Here is a 22,142-nt window from a genome sequence, read left to right as displayed (position 1 = left end):
GGTACCCTTTCTAACCTTTGTGCAATCACGTGCAATCCATACTGGGCCTAACACCGTCTGAGCCTGCCTCCTGATGTATAGACATATATTTTGAATATGTACACTATGCTATCCATACATGTTATCCGGGGATACGGTACCCTTTCTAACCTTTGTGCAATCACGTGCAATCCATACTGGGCCTAACACCGTCTGAGCCTGCCTCCTGATGTATAGACATATATTTTGAATGTGTACACTATGCTATCCATACATGTTATCCGGGGATACGGTACCCTTTCTAACCTTTGTGCAATCATGTGCAATCCATACTGGGCCTAACACCGTCTGAGCCTGCCTCCTGATGTATAGACATATATTTTGAAAGTGTACACTATGCTATCCATACATGTTATCCGGGGATACGGTACCCTTTCTAACCATTGTGCAATCATGTGCAATCCATACTGGGCCTAACACCGTCTGAGCCTGCCTCCTGATGTATAGACATATTTTGAATGTGTACGCTATCCATACATGTTATCCAGGGATACGGTACCCTTTCTAACCTTTGTGCAATCACGTGCAATCCATACTGGGCCTAACACCGTCTGAGCCTGCCTCCTGATGTATAGACATATATTTTGAATGTGTATGCTATCCATACATGTTATCTGGGGATACGTTACCCTTTCTAACCTTTGTGCAATCATGTGCAATCCATACTGGGCCTAACACCATCTGAGCCTGCCTCCTGATGTATAGACATATATTTTGAATGTGTACGCTATCCATACATGTTATCCGGGGATACGGTACCCTTTCTAACCTTTGTGCAATCACGTGCAATCCATACTGGGCCTAACACCGTCTGATCATGCCTCCTGATGTATAGACAAATATTTTGAATGTGTACGCTATCCATACATGTTTTCCAGGGATACGGTACCCTTTCTAACCTTTGTGCTATCACGTGCAATCCATACTGAGCCTAACACCGTCTGAGCCTGCCTCCTGATGTATAGACATATATTTTGAATGTGTACGCTATCCATACATGTTATCCGGGGATACGGTACCCTTTCTAACCTTTGTGCAATCACGTGCAATCCATACTGGGCCTAACACCGTCTGAGCCTGCCTCCTGATGTATAGACATATATTTTGAATGTGTACGCTATCCATACATGTTATCCAGGGATACGGTACCCTTTCTAACCTTTGTGCAATCACGTGCAATCCATACTGGGCCTAACACCGTCTGAGCCTGCCTCCTGATGTATAGACATATATTTTGAATGTGTACGCTATCCATACATGTTATCCGGGGATACGGTACCCTTTCTAACCTTTGTGCAATCACGTGCAATCCATACTGAGCCTGACACCGTTTGAGCCTGCCTCCTGATGTATAGACATATATTTTGAATGTGTACGCTATCCATACATGTTATCTGGGGATACGGTACCCTTTCTCCCCTTTGTGCAATCACGTGTAATCCATACTGGGCGTGAGAACGGCTGGCGAGCTGTTAAGCAAGCTACAGCACCTGTGGTTTGCACACGTAAGTTTTTCATTTTTTCAGGAATGACGGTTAGGGCTAATTCCGGAACTGCGGTTGACCTGCACTTACTGGGAAATCATTGTTTGCGGGTAATGATTGTAATCAGTGATCCCCATCACTAACGTTGTTTAGCGGGTTATCTGCACCTGTAAGCGACAAACGCTGGCCTTTTCAGTGTAGTGCACATGCAACCACGGACATGTAAGGGCATGACACACCAGTTATTGGCCAATCTCATGTGCCAGAGCCTCACGTGTCCCTCTAGTAAGCCGGACTCGGACCGCGGGGCATGACGGAGTCTCGTTCGTTAACAGAATTAAGCTTGCAATGTGTGCATCTGTTCTGTAGCTGGCATGTTTGAGGTTTCCCAGGTGGAGTCGAATTTAACCGTAGGCTCCACTCCTGGTGGTGCCCTTCTGGACATTCCTTTAAGGTTCAGCTTTGCAACCATACTGCCCACGTAAAACAAACACTTTGCCTTCATGAACGCTGTTTGGAGGGTCATGACTCGTGGGAAAAACGCCGCCCAATCAGTTAACCTGCTAGAGAGATCATTCGTTGCTCCCAAGCATGACATCACACTCCCTAGGAGGAAGGTAATGCCACTGTGGCGACCGTACTCCTGGGGGCGACACAAGTGCACTGATGCCCAGCCACTGCTCGATGAATCTGCTGGTACATTGACCCAGACCACTACATTCCCCTCGCACGCTACACGGCCTGAATCTGACCCTGATGAAACTCAGGTTACCCTTCCCATATACAGTTCCATCTTACACGGTGACAAAGAGGAAGCTGCAGATGAAAGTGCAGGTTCGGCCCACCGGCCATCAGACACACCACCGTACTATCAGGGGCCCTGTGCCAGTGCCGTCGCCAACGAGTGGGCCCCCCCTGCTTGCTCAGGATCACAGCACTTGCAAAGTTGAAATACTGTGCAGTGAGATGGAAGATGGGGACGACGAGGAGTCCAGACAAGTACAGGGATTCCCTAGCGAGGAGACTTATTTGATTGTTTTCAATGTTGGGACAGCAATTTTTGGGGAGCACTATACTCTGGAGAATGATAGATGGGGCCCACCATACACTGGAACATTCCAAAGGTGGACATTAGACACTGGAGCAGCATTTACAGGGCCCATTATACACTAGAGCATTAGAAATGGGGCCCATTATGTTTGGAGCATTATTTGGGCCAATAAGACAGTGGAGCTTCATCCATGGGGACCAACATATACTGTAGCATTATGTGGAGCTCATCATATACTGTTTCAAACATTATATGGGACCAATGATTCTGTATGGAGAAATAGATGGGCCTCGTCATGAGATGTAAAAAGTGAAGTATTTTTCATTGTACTATACCGCTATTTCTCTGCCGTATCGGAGCATGATGAGTTGTGGTATGTGTTAAAGGGGCGCTCTTTCGCCCAGGGCACATGAAAACCTGGAGCCAGCCCTCCCCCCCACAACTGTAGCCAAATAACCCCCATTTTTCAGTGCGTAACTTGTATTATGAAGTTAATTAAGGTTGACAAGCTTAAGTAAGAAGAATTGATGCTTTTGGCATTCAAATGGGCACTGTAGGTGTGTTTCCTGTCCTTCTCTCACTGCCGACTTTTATTCCCCATTGACTTATATTGGGTTTCGTGTTTCGGGACGACCCCGACTTTTCCCTATAATCGGACGATCTTGCTCGACCCGACTTTTGGAAAAGTCGGGTTTCACGAAACGAAACGCGACCCTAAAAAACCAAAAGTCGCTCAACTCTACTCATAACATGTCTGAAATGTATTATATTTGCCAGTATTCCAATTTAATTAACATGACTGAATTTAGCCTATTACATACAAAGCACAGCGGATGTATATTACATATTATTCTTCTATGGCCTGTATATTTCACAATTTTGCATAGCGGTTCAAGATTTTACTCCCTTAAAATTGGTATATTATGTTTGGAGGATATTGTGCTACACTAGATGGACCTCCACTGATCGGATCTTGATTGCCTATTCTAATTAATTTTGCTGTCTAAGGTGACACATTGTACTTTTAGAAATCTTTTCTACAGACCTTGACTGTTTCTTTCTGCCCCTCATACAGATGTGTCATTGTTCCACACACCCAAATGAGGAATCCTTTTTGATGAATGCTTGTCCAATACACACAGAAGGTGAATGGATCTGCCTGCCTGACCTACTTAAAAATGGTTCATTCAGGAAATGGCCAAGGATTTTGCCGCCTCATGTTAAAACATTTTTATTCATTACAAAAAACTGTAATAAAAACTGAGGACAAACCAGCAGGGAAGCCAACAGAGGATTGTGATAAAGAAAATGAAGTAGAAAAAGTAAGATATTCCCAGCCCCTCATCTAAAGGTACTGTCGCACTTAACGATGCACCAGCAATATGACGCGGTCATGATCGCTGGTGCATCGCTAAGTGGTCGCTAGTGAGCTGCCACACAGGCAGATCTCACCAGCGACATCGCAGAGGTCGCTACTTACCTGTCAGACGAGGCGATCCTGATGTCATCCCGCCCGCGTCCACGCGTCGCTCGTCTCCACAGCAGGAAGCTGACGACGAGAAACGGTCCAGGACGTTCTCACGCGATCAGCGATAACCAGCGGGGGAGCGGTCGGAGGTAAGTATCACACATAGCAATATCACTAGCAATATCGCTATAACGTCACAAAAACAAGTGACGTTAGCGATATTGCTTGGTGTGACAGGCCCTTAAAAAGTGATTCCTTAAGTGTTTTCTTCCAGGTCAACATTCATGATCATGTTTTATGCAGCAATAAAAAAATGTAAATATGGATTGCTTGTGTGTTATTTGTTTTGCAAGTGTAAAACTCATACTGTAATCAAATTGGTTGTCTATTGAAACAGAACAATATATTATTAATAGTGTCTAGAGATTTTTCCTGGTTTCCCTTCATGTAGTACATAATGACTAATCTGAACCACCATCAAAAAATCTCAAAGTGAAAATAAATACCCCTAAAATAAATAAATGTAGCATTCTCTTGAACAAATGGTCAATATCAAATAGCAAACACCATGCAACCCTATTAATATATGTAAGACTTCAGTGTTTTTTTCCTTTTTTAAATTGTAAGGCTTTATTTAAAAAAAAAAAAAAATCATACTCCTGTGTTCAACTCTGTCAGTGGCTTATTTTTCTTGGTATCAGACATATTGAATTACCAGAAGGATAAAGGGGAGGATTGGCACAGCTTATAGATTAGGAAGGTGTACATAAATCACTACTAAATCAGATATATAGAAATATGAAACAGCGTGCATACAAAAATGTGGGATCAAATTTAATTAACATGATGAACAGATCTACCATACAATATTAAAAAGGAGACCCAATCAAGCTCCCTATGGCCCATAAATATAGAAATTACAGTAAGTACTACAAACACTGAAAATAGGATGCACATAATGCAGAATGTCTGGTGTTTAGCTAGAAATCACAAAGAGCCCATAACTTGAGAGATTAAAGGGTGGAAATAGAGTAAGACACAAAATAGAGCATTATTGGTGGTATTAAATTAGCATCAATTAGATGATTTTGTATAAAAATGGAGAAAATGTAAAATTGTTATGGAATACAGCATTTTCAGAAAAAGGTAGTCAGGAAAGTATTTACTGTAAAAATCAAAATTTAAAAGTGATGACTTCAAGAGAAGGGGCCTGTGACAACAAAGGAAACAACTTGTAACTAGTGTTGAGCATTCCGATACCGCAAGTATCGGGTATCGGCCGATACTTGCTGTATCGGAATTCCGATACCGACATCCGATATTTTTTCAATATCGGATGTCGGTATCGGAATCGGAAGTTCAAAGTTGATTGACAGCCTGACGTCATCATGATGCGCGGTGTGTGCGCATCATGATGCGCCGTCATTTCGGGCCTTCCGGGGGTCTCTGCCGGCCTGCCGGGGGGCTGTGCAGGCTCCGGTGGTCTGTGCCGGCCTGCCGGGGGGCTGTGCCGGCCTGCCGGTGGTCTGTGCAGGCTCCGAGGGGGCTGTGCCGGCCTGCCGGGGGGCTGTGCCGGCCTGCCGGTGGTCTGTGCAGGCTTCGGGGGTCTGTGCAGGCATCGTCCGATGGGACTACAAGTCCCATGGGGCGATGCCTGCTACCATGACAGTGATTGACACATTAGCCAATGATGGGACAGTAGTAGTCCCATCATCCGGCTAATGTGTTGAATGTAAAAAAAAAATAAAAATAATTACATGCTACATACATGCTACATACATACAACATGCATACTACATATATACTACATGTAACATACATACTACATATATACTACATGCAACATGCATACTACATGCATGCTACATAAATGCTACATGCTACATACATGCTACATTCATACTACATATATACAACATACATACTACATATATACTACATGCATGCAACATGCATACTACATATATACTGCATGTAACATACATACTACATATATACTACATGCATACTACATACATGCTACATGCATGCTACATGCATGCTACATACATACTACATGCATGCTACATACATACTACATGCATGCTACATACATACTACATACATGCTACATACTACATGCATGCTACATACATACTACATGCATGCCACATGCATGCTACATACATACTATATGCATGCTACATACATACTACATGCTACATACATACTACATACTACATACATACTACATACATACTACATATATACTACATGCATGCTACATACATACTACATACATACTGCATATATACTACATGCATGCTACATACATACTACATATATACTACATACATACTACATATATACTACATGCATGCTACATACATACTACATGCTACATACATACTACATGCTACATACATACTACATACATACTACATATATAATACATGCATGCTACATACATACTACATGCTACATACATAGTACATATATACTACATGCATGCTACATACATACTACATGCTACATACATACTACATGCTACATACATACTACATATATACTACATGCATGCTACATACAATACATTCATACAATACATACATAGACATACAGTACATATAACATAGAGTAACATACTTACCAATACTTGTCACATTGTTCCCCGAAGCCATTGTCGTGTACGGAATAAATATTAACATAAAAAACCACAAAAATACTCACCCATGATCCGAAGCAGTCCACGAGTGTGTCCCACGACGATCTTGGGTAGAGAACTGCAGCATCAGCTGATGCTGCCGCTCTCTACGGGCTGCAGGAATCCAATGACGGAAGGTAGGTATCCTTCCGCACTGTATTCCTCCGCCACTTAAAAAAAAAGTCCCTAGTCTCACTTTATGCCATTGCTGCATGGAAAATTCCCACGCAGCAATGGCATAAAGTGAGACTAGGGACTTTTTTTTTAAGTGGCGGAGGAATACAGTGCGGAAGGATACCTACCTTCCGTCATTGGATTCCTGCAGCCCGTAGAGAGCGGCAGCATCAGCTGATGCTGCAGTTCTCTACCCAAGATCGTCGTGGGACACACTCGTGGACTGCTTCGGATCATGGGTGAGTATTTTTGTGGTTTGTTATGTTAATATTTATTCCGTACATGACAATGGCTTCGGGGAACAATGTGACAAGTATTGGTAAGTATGTTACTCTATGTTATATGTACTGTATGTCTATGTATGTATTGTATGAATGTATTGTATGTAGCATGCATGTAGTATATATGTAGTATGTATGTAGCATGTAGTATGTATGTAGCATGCATGTAGTATATATGTAGTATGTATGTAGCATGTAGTATGTATGTAGCATGCATGTAGTATATATGTAGTATGTATGCAGCATGTAGTATGTATGTAGCATGCATGTAGTATATATGTAGTATGTATGTAGTATGTATGTAGCATGTAGTATGTATGTAGCATGCATGTAGTATGTATGTAGCATGCATGTAGTATGTATGTAGTATATATGTAGTATGTATGTAGCATGCATGTAGTATATATGTAGTATGTATGTAGCATGTAGTATGTATGTAGTATATATGTAGTATGTATGTAGCATGCATGTAGTATATATGTAGTATGTATGTAGCATGTAGTATGTATGTAGCATGCATGTAGTATATATGTAGTATGTATGTAGCATGTAGTATGTATGTAGCATGTAGTATGTATGTAGCATGTAGTATGTATGTAGCATGCATGTATGTATGTAGCATGCATGTAGTATGTATGTAGCATGCATGTAGTATATATGTAGTATGTATGTAGTATGTATGTAGCATGTAGTATGTATATAGCATGTAGTATGTATGTAGCATGTAGTATGTATGTAGCATGCATGTATGTATGTAGTATGCATGTAGTATATATGTAGTATGTATGTTACATGTAGTATATATGTAGTATGCATGTTGCATGCATGTAGTATATATGTAGTATGTATGTTGCATGCATGTAGTATATATGTAGTATGTATGTTGCATGCATGTAGTATATATGTAGTATGAATGTTGCATGCATGTAGTATATATGTAGTATGAATGTAGCATGTATGTAGCATGTATGTAGCATGCATGTAGTATGCATGTTGCATGTAGTATATATGTAGTATGTATGTTACATGTAGTATATATGTAGTATGCATGTTGTATGTATGTAGCATGTATGTAGCATGTAATTTTTTTTTTTTTTTTTTACATTCAACACATTAGCCTGATGATAGGACTACTACTGTCCCATCATTCGCTAATGTGTCAATCACTGTCATGGTAGCAGGCATCGCCCGATGGGACTTGTAGTCCCATCGGACGATGCCAGCACAGACCCCCGAAGCCTGCACAGACCACCGGCAGGCCGGCACAGCCCCACGGCAGGCCGGCACAGCCCCCCGGAGCCTGCACAGACCACCGGCAGGCCGGCACAGCCCCCCGGCAGGCCGGCACAGACCACCGGAGCCTGCACAGACTCCCTGGCAGGCCGGCACAGCCCCCCGAAAGGCCCGTACAGACCCCAGAGAGGCTGTACAAGGCAAAAATAGGGTTTTTCTTATTCCGATACCGGAAGTCCCATAGACTTGAATGGGACTTCCGGTATCGGAATCGGCGATACCGATACTTTTTTTTTAAGATCGGCCGATCCATTCCGATCCGATACTTTGAAGTATCGGACGGTATCGCTCAACTCTACTTGTAACATATGTTAGGGAGAATGGTTTGATTATTAGAGCCATCCAATTCATAAATGTTTTGGCAAGTTGTATAGTAATTGTAATTCTTTTATGACTTCCCAATTACAGACTTTTTAATGCAATGTTATGGATTAATTTAATTGTAATAATTGTAATTTAAGAGCAAAAATTAAAAAAACCTTACAAAGAATATGATTTAGATTTATTTATACCTTGAATATTTTAGCATTCCCCTTTCCTGAATGATAGAAGACCAAACTTTCTGGAATTCCGATTATAAAATTGATGCTTGTAGTGATTTCATTCTTTTTTTATTATTATTAATATTTATTTATATAGCGCCATTGATTCCATGGTGCTGTACTTGAGAAGGGGTTACATACAAATTACAGATATCACTTACAGTAAACAAACTAACAATCACAGACTGATATAGAGGGTAGAGAGTACCCTGCCCTTTTGGGCTTACATTCTACAGGATGGTGGGAAAGGAGACAGTAGGTTGGGGGGTTGCAGCAGCTCCAGTGATGGTGAGGTGGTGGCTCCAGTAGTGGTGAGGAGGCAGCAGGGATCATTGCAGGCTGTAGGCTTTCCTGAAGAGATGGGTTTTCAGGTTCCATCTGAAGGATCCGAGTGTGGTTGATAGCCGGACGTGTTGGGGCAGGGAATTCCAGAGGATGGGGGCTATTCTGGAGAAGTCTTGGAGGCGGTTGGGTGAGGAGTGAATAAGTGTGGAGGAGAGAAGGAGGTCTTCCAGGTTATTGGAATGCTAATGAACAAATTAGCAATCAATGGAAGTTAAAAGTTTCTCTTGTATATTTAACAAAACTGTTTTGATAAAAAAACTACAATTAAGGCACAAACAAAGGAAAAAAGAAGACCATTGAAAAACATGTAACTGTCAGTTTGTGCAGTAAAGTTTTCTCATGGGCATATTATAATGTGAATTTCTGGCTTTAAACTAATTAGTAGCAAAATAATCACAAGAACAAAAATTTTGTTTTATAACCACTTTAAGCCATAATTTCAATAGAAATACTATAAAAATTGCTGTGCTCTGTTTGTACTCACCAGCATGAGAAAAAAACACCTTCCCCGGTGAACTTGCTCCTGTGAGGGAGCAGTTATAAAGATTAGAAATTTTTTGCGTTTGTAGGATGAAACTAAATTTACCACTGTTATGTCAGAAAAAACTACATAATATCCCTTATATAGAGGGTGTTTTATATTGCACCATGACATCTCAGAAACATCTGGAAACCCCAAAAGGGTAATTTAGTTCTATGATATTTATGAGTTATGACAATATATTGTATACATCATGACAAATTTCATGTTACTACAACATGGTTTAGCAATGTAGCCAACAACTCACTAATCCTATAAAATAATTTTTGGAAACATTGCATGGTTAACTCTGAATAGTGTGAATACCTATGAAATAGGTAGGATGGAAACATTTGGCAGCAGACCATCACCTGGAAAAACAGAAGATCAGGCGCATTTGAGTGGCTCTAACCTGACATTGATTTAATTTAGAATCTGGTTTAGGATCACAAATTTGCTATAAAGAAATGTTACCACAATTCTTTAATATATTTATGATGATATAGTAGCATTGTTTACTTTGCTGCTGTAATTAGAATTGCTGAAAGATTAATTTACCTTCGGTTGCGACAAGAACAGGAGTGGAGAAAATATATCTAAGAATTATAGGGCTGAAATCTTTAACTCCAATACTATAAACAGAATTACATTTAATTGTCAAAATGCCCAATGTACCACCGAATGTCATTTATAAACCATCATGGCCATACATAAAGTCCCCCCTTCTCAAAAGCTTTACAAGCTTTCTTTATATATCCTATTAATAGGAGATATTGTACTATATTGAAAATAATTTTTCACTGAGCTAAATAGTGAAAAATGTCTGAGGATGCTAAGAAAAGGAAATTCCTGTAGACTCCTGGAATAAAATATATGAACTGTATATGGATGACAACTATAATTCAGCAATTTTACATCAATAAGCAATTCAATGGCTCCTAAAATATCAAACTGCAATAAAATATATACAAACTATTAAAAGCAGAAAAGCTTCTTTAGTTAATATCTGGCTTTCAATTATGAAAGATATTTTGCCAATTATCTATATTCAGATTTGTTAAAAACAAAAAAACCTACAGGTAGCTTTAATATTAGTGAGCAGACAATAGCGCTTCTTCACTGAAGTAAAGGAATGTTTATTTACTCATGATTTAATTATAAGAATGTAAATTAAGATTAATAATTTTGACTTCAAGACCTGACAAAGATTAAGGCGAATAAAGGGCCTGTCACACTAAGCGATATCGCTAGCAATATCGCTATAATGTCACTGGTTTTTGTGACGTTATAGCGATATCGCTATGTATGATACTTACCTCCGACTGCTCCCCCGCTGGTTATCGCTGATCTCACGAGAACATCCTGGACCGTTTCTCGTCATCAACTTCCTGTGGCGCCGACGAGCGATCCCCGACCGCTGCTATGTCACTGGTGAGATCTGCCTGTGTGGCAGCTCACTAGCGAGTGGCGACCACTTAGCGATGCACCAGCGATCCTGACCGGGTCAGGATTGCTGGTGCATCGCTAAGTGTGACAGTACCTTAACAGACTAATATAATAAATAATAAAGAAACGAAAGAGATCCAAAAAATAAACAAATTTATTACCAATATTAAAATACAATTAGTATAAAATTTAAGCAAAATGCCTCAATTTCAGGACGGAACAACTCATGCAGAAAATTAGGGAAGCACAATAGTTTAATAGATGCAGAAAAGTGAGCTACCTCTATACTCCAAAATCGCAAAGCTATTATGAACAGAAGAATATACAGTATAATACATATAATATAATAAATTGCACCATGCCAAAATATATTAAATGAACATATAAATAATGGCTAGAGAGAGGAATGAGGGCACTGTTTCTATAACATGTATCACACTAATCAAAATGTAAATCCATCAATATATATGGCTAAGCAAGGTAAAAAAGCCATAAAGGGTTAATTAGGTAATCGCTGAATAATCCCAATATGTGAGAAATCAGTGTTGGAAAAGTGGTTGAATTTCTCACATTATTGGGATTACCGAGGTGCCAAATTGGCTACCAAGTGGCCAAAGTGGCTACCAAGGTGCTGAATATGCCAAAGTGGCTACCAAATGGCCAAAGTGGCTACCGAGGAGCTGTGTGCACCAAAGTGGCTACGAAGGATTCCTGCATGCCAAAATGGCTACCAAGGGGCCAAAGTGGCTAACAAGGGGCCCCGCACATCAAAGTGGCTGCCAAGGGGCCAAAATGGCTACCCAGGGGCAGGGCCCTGCATGCCAGACTGGCTCCTGAGGTTCATTGGCACCAAAGTGGTATCTGAGGGGCCCTGGGAACCAGACTGGCTCCTGAGGGGGCCCACACAACAAAGTGGGTCATGGGTTTCACATACTAAAGTGGCCCCTGAGAGGCCTTGCATATCAGACTGGTTCCTTAAAGGCCCCGAAATCATAGTGGCTGTTGAGGGGCCACACCATGCCAAAGTGGCTTGTGAGGGGCTGTACTATGCCAGTCGCTCAGGCTTTTACCAACCTATGATGATGTGCACCACAAGAATGTCCACAATATATTTCCATGAAAATGCAATATGCGCTTTTGTCCATTTTTATTTTTCAGGGGTACAGCTGCAATTAAATGGTTGCTGTCATTATTAAGGTCCCCATTACACTGAACGAGCATCCGATCCATGACGTTTCAGCAATACCCCACTGTGACGGTGGCAATTGCTGCGTGTGACAGTGGGATACAACATCGCAGGGGGCATTCCTGAGCATGGCAGATCCCAGTAACGGCCGTTTTGATCACTGGGGTGTCATGCATCATACACTCCCAGTGAAGAAAATTGTTCAATGTGACCGCTGCGTTTGCAATGCTGAAATGTCGGGTTTGCGACATTGCAGCATCGCAATAGTCAGCGGTATCATTCAGTGTGAAGAGACCTTAAGGACTTATTAATCCACTAATTGTACAATTTTATTGAGTAAATAGGGACCACTACACTGCTATAAGAAATGTATGTGACAAGGTTCCCTGATTTCTATAGCAAATGTTAGTGGCCTGATTAATGAAAATTGCCTCAGAGTAAAACCATTTTGGTTGTCCATAGCAACCAGAGGTCAGCTTTCATATTTGAAACTGCTGAGGTAAAATGAAGCAAATGGTGGTGACATCACACAGGTCCTTTAGCCTGCACCAAATATTATATAATGGTGGCATCACTACATCACCCCCATTGGCTTCATATACAACCCATCCCAGGTTGTGCCATCGCTATACACAGCATTCATATTCTAACTTTACTTTCTTACAGTCCACACCTGATACACTGCTGTAAAGCTGGCAGCGCTGTTCAAGCACCATGTATTTCCTTCAGGAAATACCCATCTAGTTTTAAATGATCACTCAGTGGCTTCTTTATGTGGTGGTAAATACTGACCGTAACCAAAAATGTGAAGTGAATTATCACTATACAGATATGTATAGATCATAGTGAGACATGCTGGAAATGTGTATTTGGAGCCGCAAAGCAAGATGGAGGTAGAGCAGCAATGCATCACTGGTAATGTTATATCCAAGACTATGTGGTAGATAAAAGTGATAATTTGGCTTAATTTGAGTTAATGTTACAATCTTCAATGCTAACCACCATGTTACACCAGAGTTTTGCTTTGTGGCTCCAGATGTAATAGGAGTATAGTTATTATTACATGGTAATTTATGGTGCCATTTTACTTTTACATGGATGACACATTTGGATATTAAATGTCATTCTGAAGTGTAGACATAAAAGTCTTGTGCATTTTGTGTATATGTGGGGCTGATTAGCATAAATACACAAGACTGTACAGAGCGGAGCAGCTTTCTGATTTTTAATTGTGTCACAAGAAACTTAAAAACCTAAGAACCTTTGTCCACTGGTTTTACAAAAGAAAAAAAAAACAAATAGAAGCTAAACAACAACTTCACCCTGTATTGTGTTATCAGTAGGGGGCTGTGAAGCCAAGTGACTTTGGTATTTTAGAAAGATCGACATCTTTTAAATGAGGCCCAAATGTCACTAGTGCTTTTTGAGCTGATCTTCATGTTTCTTTGATGGGTAAAATTGACACATTGATTCATGTTTTATTCATGTGTTTCACATATGGAAATATAAATTGTAAAGTGTCTGCTACTTAGTGCAATGTTAATTGGAAACTGTGTGCATTTCATGATTTTCACCGACTTATGGGCAACTTTGATCTGATTTTTTTGCATGAATCTTTAAAAATATAACTTAAAAAAGGGAAATCATTAGTTTACAATTACCTATGTTGAGCAGAACTCAACCTTTTTTCTCAGTTACATATACTAATAGTTGCAGAAAAAAAATCAATACCAAATTTAAAGTCAGATACAGAAAAAAGGATAATACCCCAAAATGGAAAGCTGCAGCTAATTTTGCCTCATATTGGAAAAACAAAATATATATTTTCTATGCCTACAATAGAAGTCAAATATATCCCCTTAATCAACTTGGCATCATTTCTCTATTTCAATATTATTCAAAATACTAGAGACAAGCAGATCTTGCAAAACATGAGCAGCGAGTTGTGTGGATTTTCTGTGAAATTTGATTCACAGTGCAGTTATTCTCCCCCCACGTGTATGTTACATGTTATTTTCTATGGAACCACCAAAAACAGATCAGCATAAATTGCCAATAAAATATAAATTTTATTATAAATAATTGAACAAATTTATACATAATAGAATACAGACAAAAATAACACCAGAGATACTGCTATCCTAACAGGGAGCCATATTACACATTACCCACAAAATATTTGAAACCTTATTATTTTTTGGGCAACGTGGAATATGGCTCCCTGTTAGGATAGCAGTATCTCTGGTGTTATTTTTGTCTGTATTCTATTATGTATAAATTTGTTTATTTATAATAAAAATTAAATTTTATTGGCAATTTAAACTGTGCTGTTTTTGGTGGTTTGATATTGATTTCAGTTTTTGCCGCATAATTGTTGTTTTTTTGTGTTATTATGTTATTTTCCATGGTCTCTTCAGACCATAGACCATTATTACAGAAAAAACACATGCCTCACCAGTCATCTTCAAATAGGCATTGAGCAATGATGTATCATATCTGGTCCTCAGGGTCTTTTCTATTGGCCGACATGAGCCACATCTTTGGAGTCTTCTCTCTTGATTGAGACTTCTGGTAATGAACAGATCCTGAATGTGAGTGCATGTCAAAATGTTATCATAATTTGCCTGTTGAAGAGCAATAACTCCAGAGATTCAATGTATAATGGTAAAATAAAGATGTCTTGATTAACGGACTATACGCAGCGAGCAATGGAAAGGTGAGGGTGATTAATTCTATTTTAATTTAGAATTTTTTTATATTTTGACTCTTGCAGTATTTCAAATAATACAAGTGAGTTCACCCATCACTAATAAAATACAATTAGTCCTCAGATTCATTTTTTGCACTTTACATGTGTGGTCATTGTTTTAACCAATCTCTTTTGTGATAGGAGCCATATGAGACATTAAACTTTTTAGAATGCCCTGACATTTAACAGCCAGAACACATTTCTATTGGTTGGACTAGATTGAAAAAGGCTCTTTTACTGATCACAATTTTTTTTCTTTGAACCATTTATTGCTATACAGAATCTTGAATTAGGTATGCTGATGAGTGAAAATTGATGAAATTATACTTAAAATCCTGCTTTCTCAACCATTGTGAGACTGGTCGACATGAGTATTCACATTTCTTTAATAAAACATGGGTGCCATCTAGGTTTGCTATGTTAGATAAGGTAGCATTCAGAAGTGGAGGAGATTCCTGGGCGTTTGCATTTCACTAATGAATAAAGGGAGGAGCAAAACTCTCACGATTTGTATAAAAGGTGAAGACAGCTTGGTAGCTGCACAACTCTTCTGCTGTTTGTTGGTGACTGGTCACTAAGCATTTGTGAAGAAATAATAATGGATACCCAGGCACAGACAAACCCTGAAAAGGTAATGTTTGCTTTTAGTTTTAATTTCTAGAATTGTCAAAGAAATAAGATATTTTAGGATTTTTCATTGCCTGTTATTTTGCAACTTTCCTTAAATGTTTAACATTTCTAATATGTATATTAAAAATGACAGTATTCTGAATTACTAAAGATGACTGGTTAGCATGTAGGAAATAGGACAATGTCAGAGGATCTAGTTTATACAATTTTTCTATGGCCTACATATTTGAAGTTAGGGCTTAACAATTTTAAGGGAGTAGTTTTCATGAAAGGCTATTTTGTTATTGGAGGATAGTCTGATCTGAAATTTTTTGCATATTCTAAAAAATACAATGTCACCTTAGTCAATATAATGTCTTTAATATAATGCAATAGCTTTTCTACAGACCTCAACTAATGCTTCTGTCTGTCTCTCACACAGATATGCTGCTGCGGCCCCGTGCTCAGTTCTACATACCCAGATGAGGATTGGTACCAAGATATGGGTTGTCCGGCACATGGAGATACTCCAGAAGGGGAATGGATCTGCCTGACCGATCTAATGCAGCAAGGTCCATTTAGGAAGCGGCCAAGGCTTTTGCCATCGCATGTCAAAACATTTATATTTGTTCATATAAACAGAAAAGAAACCGAGGACACAACTGAAGAGAGTGACACGGAGGAGAGTGACACAGAAGAGAGTGACACAGAGGAGAGTGACACAGAAGAGGAACCTGAGGTTTTGGAATTTAATGAAAGTGAAGACAGTGACTCAGAGACCATTCCAGAGCCTCATCCAAAAAAGAGGTTTCTTCAGCGCTTTTTGCAAGAGCAATGATTCTTTTTCAATTGTATGGACTAATAATAAAAGTCTAAATTTTTTAATACATAGATTCCACGTGTGTTGTGTGATGCAGATTTAAAACTCATAATACTGTAATAAATCAAATTAGTCACCTAATGAAATGTGCCAAACTTTCTAGAGGTTTTTACTTGTTTCCCTTCATAATGACCCCAAGCTGGTATCCACCCCAAAAACACTCAATATATTTACTTTAGGGGTACTTCTTTAAACAATAACCATTTTCTTTAGCAAATGGCCAATATCAAATAGCAAACACCATGACTCTTTGAATATATTATATTTCATTTAGTTTTAGAGGGTAAATGTTTCCCTTCATAATGACCCCAAGCTGGTATCCACCCCAAAAACACTCAATATATTTACTTTAGGGGTACTTCTTTAAACAATAACCATTTTCTTTAGCAAATGGCCAATATCAAATAGCAAACACCATGACTCTTTGAATATATTATATTTCATTTAGTTTTAGAGGGTAAAAGTAAGCAACACTGCAAAGGAAGTGCAAATAGGATGCAAATAGTGGATCATTGCTGTGAGTTACCCATAGATAACAATAAACAAAATAGAATTTTTTTCAGGATAAATCTAAACAGAAAATAAGCAATATTGAGGGTGTTGCCGATATGGTATGCATAGGAAATGGTTAAAATATTGTGGTAAACCAGCATCAACAAATTTTCAAGAATACAGTAGTTGTTACACAGGTAAATATCAACCGATCTGAATATATCAAACAGGTCACCAAGAGATATCGGATACATTTTCAAAGCTCAGAGATTTTTAATCACCATCATGAGAAAAAAAACTTATCTGATGTATACGTACATGTGAGCGAACCTTTAAAGGAGTGATGAGAGCATCCTACAAGTGCAAATCAAAATTAAACTAAATTTACGACGGTTATGTCAGAAAAATTATTCCACAGCCCCAATATGTAGAGTGTTTTATTCTGCACTGTGACACCTCAGTAACATCTGAAATTCCAAAAAAGGTAACATTATATACTATATTGTATACATCATGAAAAATTTCTTATTACTGCAACAAAATATAGCAATGTAGCCAACAACTGACTAATACCATGAAATAATTTTCATAATTTTCAGAAACATTGCACGGTTAACTCTGAATAGTGTGAATATTTATGAAATAAGGAAGATGGAAGCATTTGTCAGCAGATAATCACGTGGAAGAAGCAGAACATCAGGTACATTTTGAGTGGATCTTAGCAGACCTTGATCTAATTTAGAATCTGGTCTAGGATTACAGGTTTAATGTAAAGAAATGTTACCACAATTCCTGAAGATAATATATTTATGATGATGTAGTAGCATTGGTTACTTTGTTGCTGTAATTAGAATTGCTAAAAGATTAATTTACTTTACTTTGTGAAAGGAACAGGAGTGGAGATCAAGGTGATGAATAAATCTATTAAGTCTTCAATTTTTGCCTCCAATACTATAAAGAGAATTACATTTACTTTTCTAAACTACCAGTGTATTAAGGATTATCAGCTATAAACCGCCATGGCTATGCATATAAGGGTCTTGTCTCAAAATCTTTACAAGTTTTAATTCTGTATCATATAGATAGGGAATATTGTACTATATTGTAAATAAATTTTCACCAAACTAAATAGTGAACAATGTGTGAGGATGCTTGATGGCAGGAAATTCATCTAGACTTCTGGAATAAAATATATGAACCATATCTGTATGACAACTGCCATTCAGTAATTTTTTGTCAACAAGAAATCAATGGCTGCTATAATATCAAACTATAATATTATACAAACTATTAAAAAGCATTAAAGTTAATTTAGTTAATATCTGGCTTTCGATTATAGAAGATAATTTGCCGGTTAACTATATTCAAATTTGTTGAAAACAGAAAACCTAGAAGTAGCTCTAATATTAAGTAACCAAATTGACAATGGCGCTTCTGTACTAAGGTAAAGTAAATGTTCGTTTATTTGGGATATAATTAAAAGAATCTAAATTAACATTAAACATTTTTACTTCAAGACCTGGCATCAAGATTATGGCCAATAACAAAAAAAAGTTTTGTTGCATCTCTAATAGGATTAAACATACTGTCTTAAGGCCTTTTTACATTTAGCGATGCATCAGCGATCCCGAACACAATATGACCAGGTCAGGATCGCTGGTGCATCACTAAATAGTCGCTAATGAGCTGCCAAACAGGCAGAACTCAGCAGCGATGCAGCAGCGGTCTTTACTTACCTGTCGCTCGTCGGCACCAGCAGGAAGCCGCTAACAAGAAATGGACCAGGCAATCATCAATAGCCAGCGGGGAAGCCAGTCGGAGGTAAGTATCACGTGTAGCGATATCGCTAGCAATATCGCTACTGCGTCACATAACCGGTGATGCTTTAGCAATATTGCTAGCGATTTCGCTATGTGAAAGCCCCCTTTACTGCAACATGCAAATCAATGGAAAATTACACTGACACAGGTATAATAGGGAAATATGTATGTAATAGGGCAATGTAAAGTACCCAGTAGACATTTGAACGTAACTGGGTTTGTGATGCACCTCACATTTTGTTAGTGTTCTCCTTTCAAACCAAAACTTAGTTATTTGTCATCCAAACAATGTTTAATTGTATTGTACAGGCAACTATAGAGAAAAAAATGTATAAGTAAGCATGTAGAGAAAACTTTATAATGCAAACTTACTAAATTTTGTACACTTTTTCCTGTAAATCTAGCATAATGAAAAATCCTAAATAAATTCAAGGTAGAAATATAAATTGACTAGAGCATTTATGGTAGAAAATAATCTTATCCTGCTGATCTTTGTAAAACTTATGCTTGTAAAATGAATTATCAAGGTTCATTTTCAAAAGTAGGTAATTGTTAACTCCGAGTCAATATAGTAAAGCAACTTACTAATACCCACATTTTATATGTCCCCCCATCTAATACACAATAGATTACTCATCAATACAAGTCAAGTCATTAAGATATAAGAAAATGTAATAAGGTACAAGTAATAATCACCTAGTTTAAAATAAAGTGTAAAATTAAGTTAAAGAGGTATTCCCATCTTCAAGATCTTATCCCAATATTAACAAAAACGGCTAATTAAAAATCTAGATTAATCCACTTTTTGTCCACCAATTATACAAATGGCACTTCCAAATACAACTTACAAACATAAAGGGACAGTGATAAACTGTCACCAATAGAAGAGAACCATACATGAACACAAAATTCTGATTTTAATGATTAAAAATCAATAAAATTCATCGATCTTTTACCTGTTTGATATGTAGTACAAATAAGGGATACTACAGCTGTATACCAGCATATGATTAAAGGGTGCACATGTGGTAATTATCATTAAGGCCATGTGCATAATATAACTGGATACCTTGTGTCATTCTTTTTCATGTGATGTAGTGATATCCTTTTCTTTATTATTATTTTATATGTGCAATATCTAATTTTCATTATTGTAAATATCAGTGGTTGTTATTGTCCCCATGGGGTATGTTCATTGTAATTAAAGAAAAGCAGTTTATTTTTATTGATTTTTAATGATTAAAATAAGCAGAATTTTGTATTCACGTATGGTTCTCTTCTATTGGTGACAGTTTATCACTGTCCCTTTTGTTTTGTAATTAAAAATCTACTATACTGTAGTTCTTCTGATTTGCTATGTAGCTGATGCACTTTATGGGATTTAAAACTGTATATTCCATCTGGCATAGTATGTATGTCACTTTTAATGGATGGATATGTTATTTTTTGCAATTATTGTTAAGTACTATTATCAGGTACACTCCTATATATCTATCACATGCACTTGATCATTGACTGAAAACTGTCCACATCTCCACAGACCAAAACGTTGCCACGATGGGCTAATAAAAGTAGCTCTTTATCCACTGAGCATGATATGATGCCTCCATTTTTTGGATTTCTACAGTTGAGGTTTGATCTTTGCCTGGGGGGATTTTCTCCCAATTTTTCATTTTTCTTTTTGTCTTTGTGCTGCTCTAGTTCTCTTTTTTTGTGTGATTAAAGTAAGCAATAATGCTGGATTAAGTTTATATTTACCTATGATTTTAATGCAGATTACAGTATTGTGATGGAAGAACCAGATTTTTGTGGGTATCTTTTTACTTTTGGCTGTCTCTTTATATGGTTCAGAAAAGTTCCATGCACATTATAAAACAAAAACTGTATTCTTGAAAATACATTTTCTTTTTTTTAAATTTGAGGATAATGGAATAAGTTTAAAACATCTCCAGTCCTAGGATCATTCAGTATTAAACATGTATTTTCTAGTCAATTAGAGTAGATTTTTAGCCAGCCTCTTAAGGTTATGCAAAAGTGGTTGACAGCTAACATTTTGCCTCACTGGCACAAAGCTAATTACAAAATAAAACAAAATCAAGTACAATTAAATTTCATTTGAGTACCATTGCCTCACTCTAAGATTACAGTATTAAACCCCTTTTTCCAGTCCATGCTTTTCAATGCTGCAAATTTGTGGGGAAATTATTTACTAAAATTTTTGTAAAACATTTTGCTGAATATTAGTGATTACTGAATTACATCCTGTTCAAGGTAATTCAATTTCAAGGCTAAAGGTGAAGAGTCTATATTGCCATAAAGATCTACCAGGAAGCCACAGCTCATGTATGAGCTGACCGGAAGACAAAATGTAAAGCCAATCTTCACAATACAGGTATATATGGATCATGTTGAGGCATGCTGGAGGATAAAGCATGGTGGATGTGGAGCCACAATGTATGACTAGAGATTTATCCAACTATTTTATAGTCTTGGTTATCACATTAATAGGGAAGTCAAACAATTTTTAAACTAAAATCCCTCATTGCTAGCCAGCATGTTGTACCAGAGGTTTGCTTTGTCATGACTGATGCATTTTAATAGGATTATAATTATCTGGTAATACATGGTGCAATATAATTTTTCCATGTTTGACATTTTTTGGAGATCACATATATGAGACTCATACTCTAAATGCCATATAGAAGTGCAGACTTGTGGGGCTGATTATCATGAATACATACAAGACAGTACAGAGCAGAGCCGCTTTCTGCTCTCTAAAGTGTTATCATTATCTTGTATAATCTTATATTGTATGACCGAATAAAAAATTCTAAATTTTTTAATACATAGATTGCACGTGTTGTATGATGCAGATATAATACTCATAATACTGTAATAAATCTAATTAGTCACCTAATGAAATTTCCTAACTTTGTAGAGGTTTTTACTTGTTTCCCTTCATATATTACATAATGACCCCAAGCTGGTATCCACCCCAAAAAAACTCAATGTATTTACTTTAGGGGTATTTCTTTAAACAATAACCATTTTCTTTAGCAAATGGCCAATATCAAATTAAA

Source organism: Dendrobates tinctorius, unplaced genomic scaffold (genome assembly GCF_039654945.1).
Source record: "Dendrobates tinctorius isolate UK_male_01 unplaced genomic scaffold, ASM3965494v1 ptg000056l, whole genome shotgun sequence".
Classification (NCBI taxonomy): domain Eukaryota; kingdom Metazoa; phylum Chordata; class Amphibia; order Anura; family Dendrobatidae; genus Dendrobates; species Dendrobates tinctorius.
The sequence above is the reverse complement of the archived record's forward strand: the minus strand, read 5'-3'. Positions refer to the sequence as shown.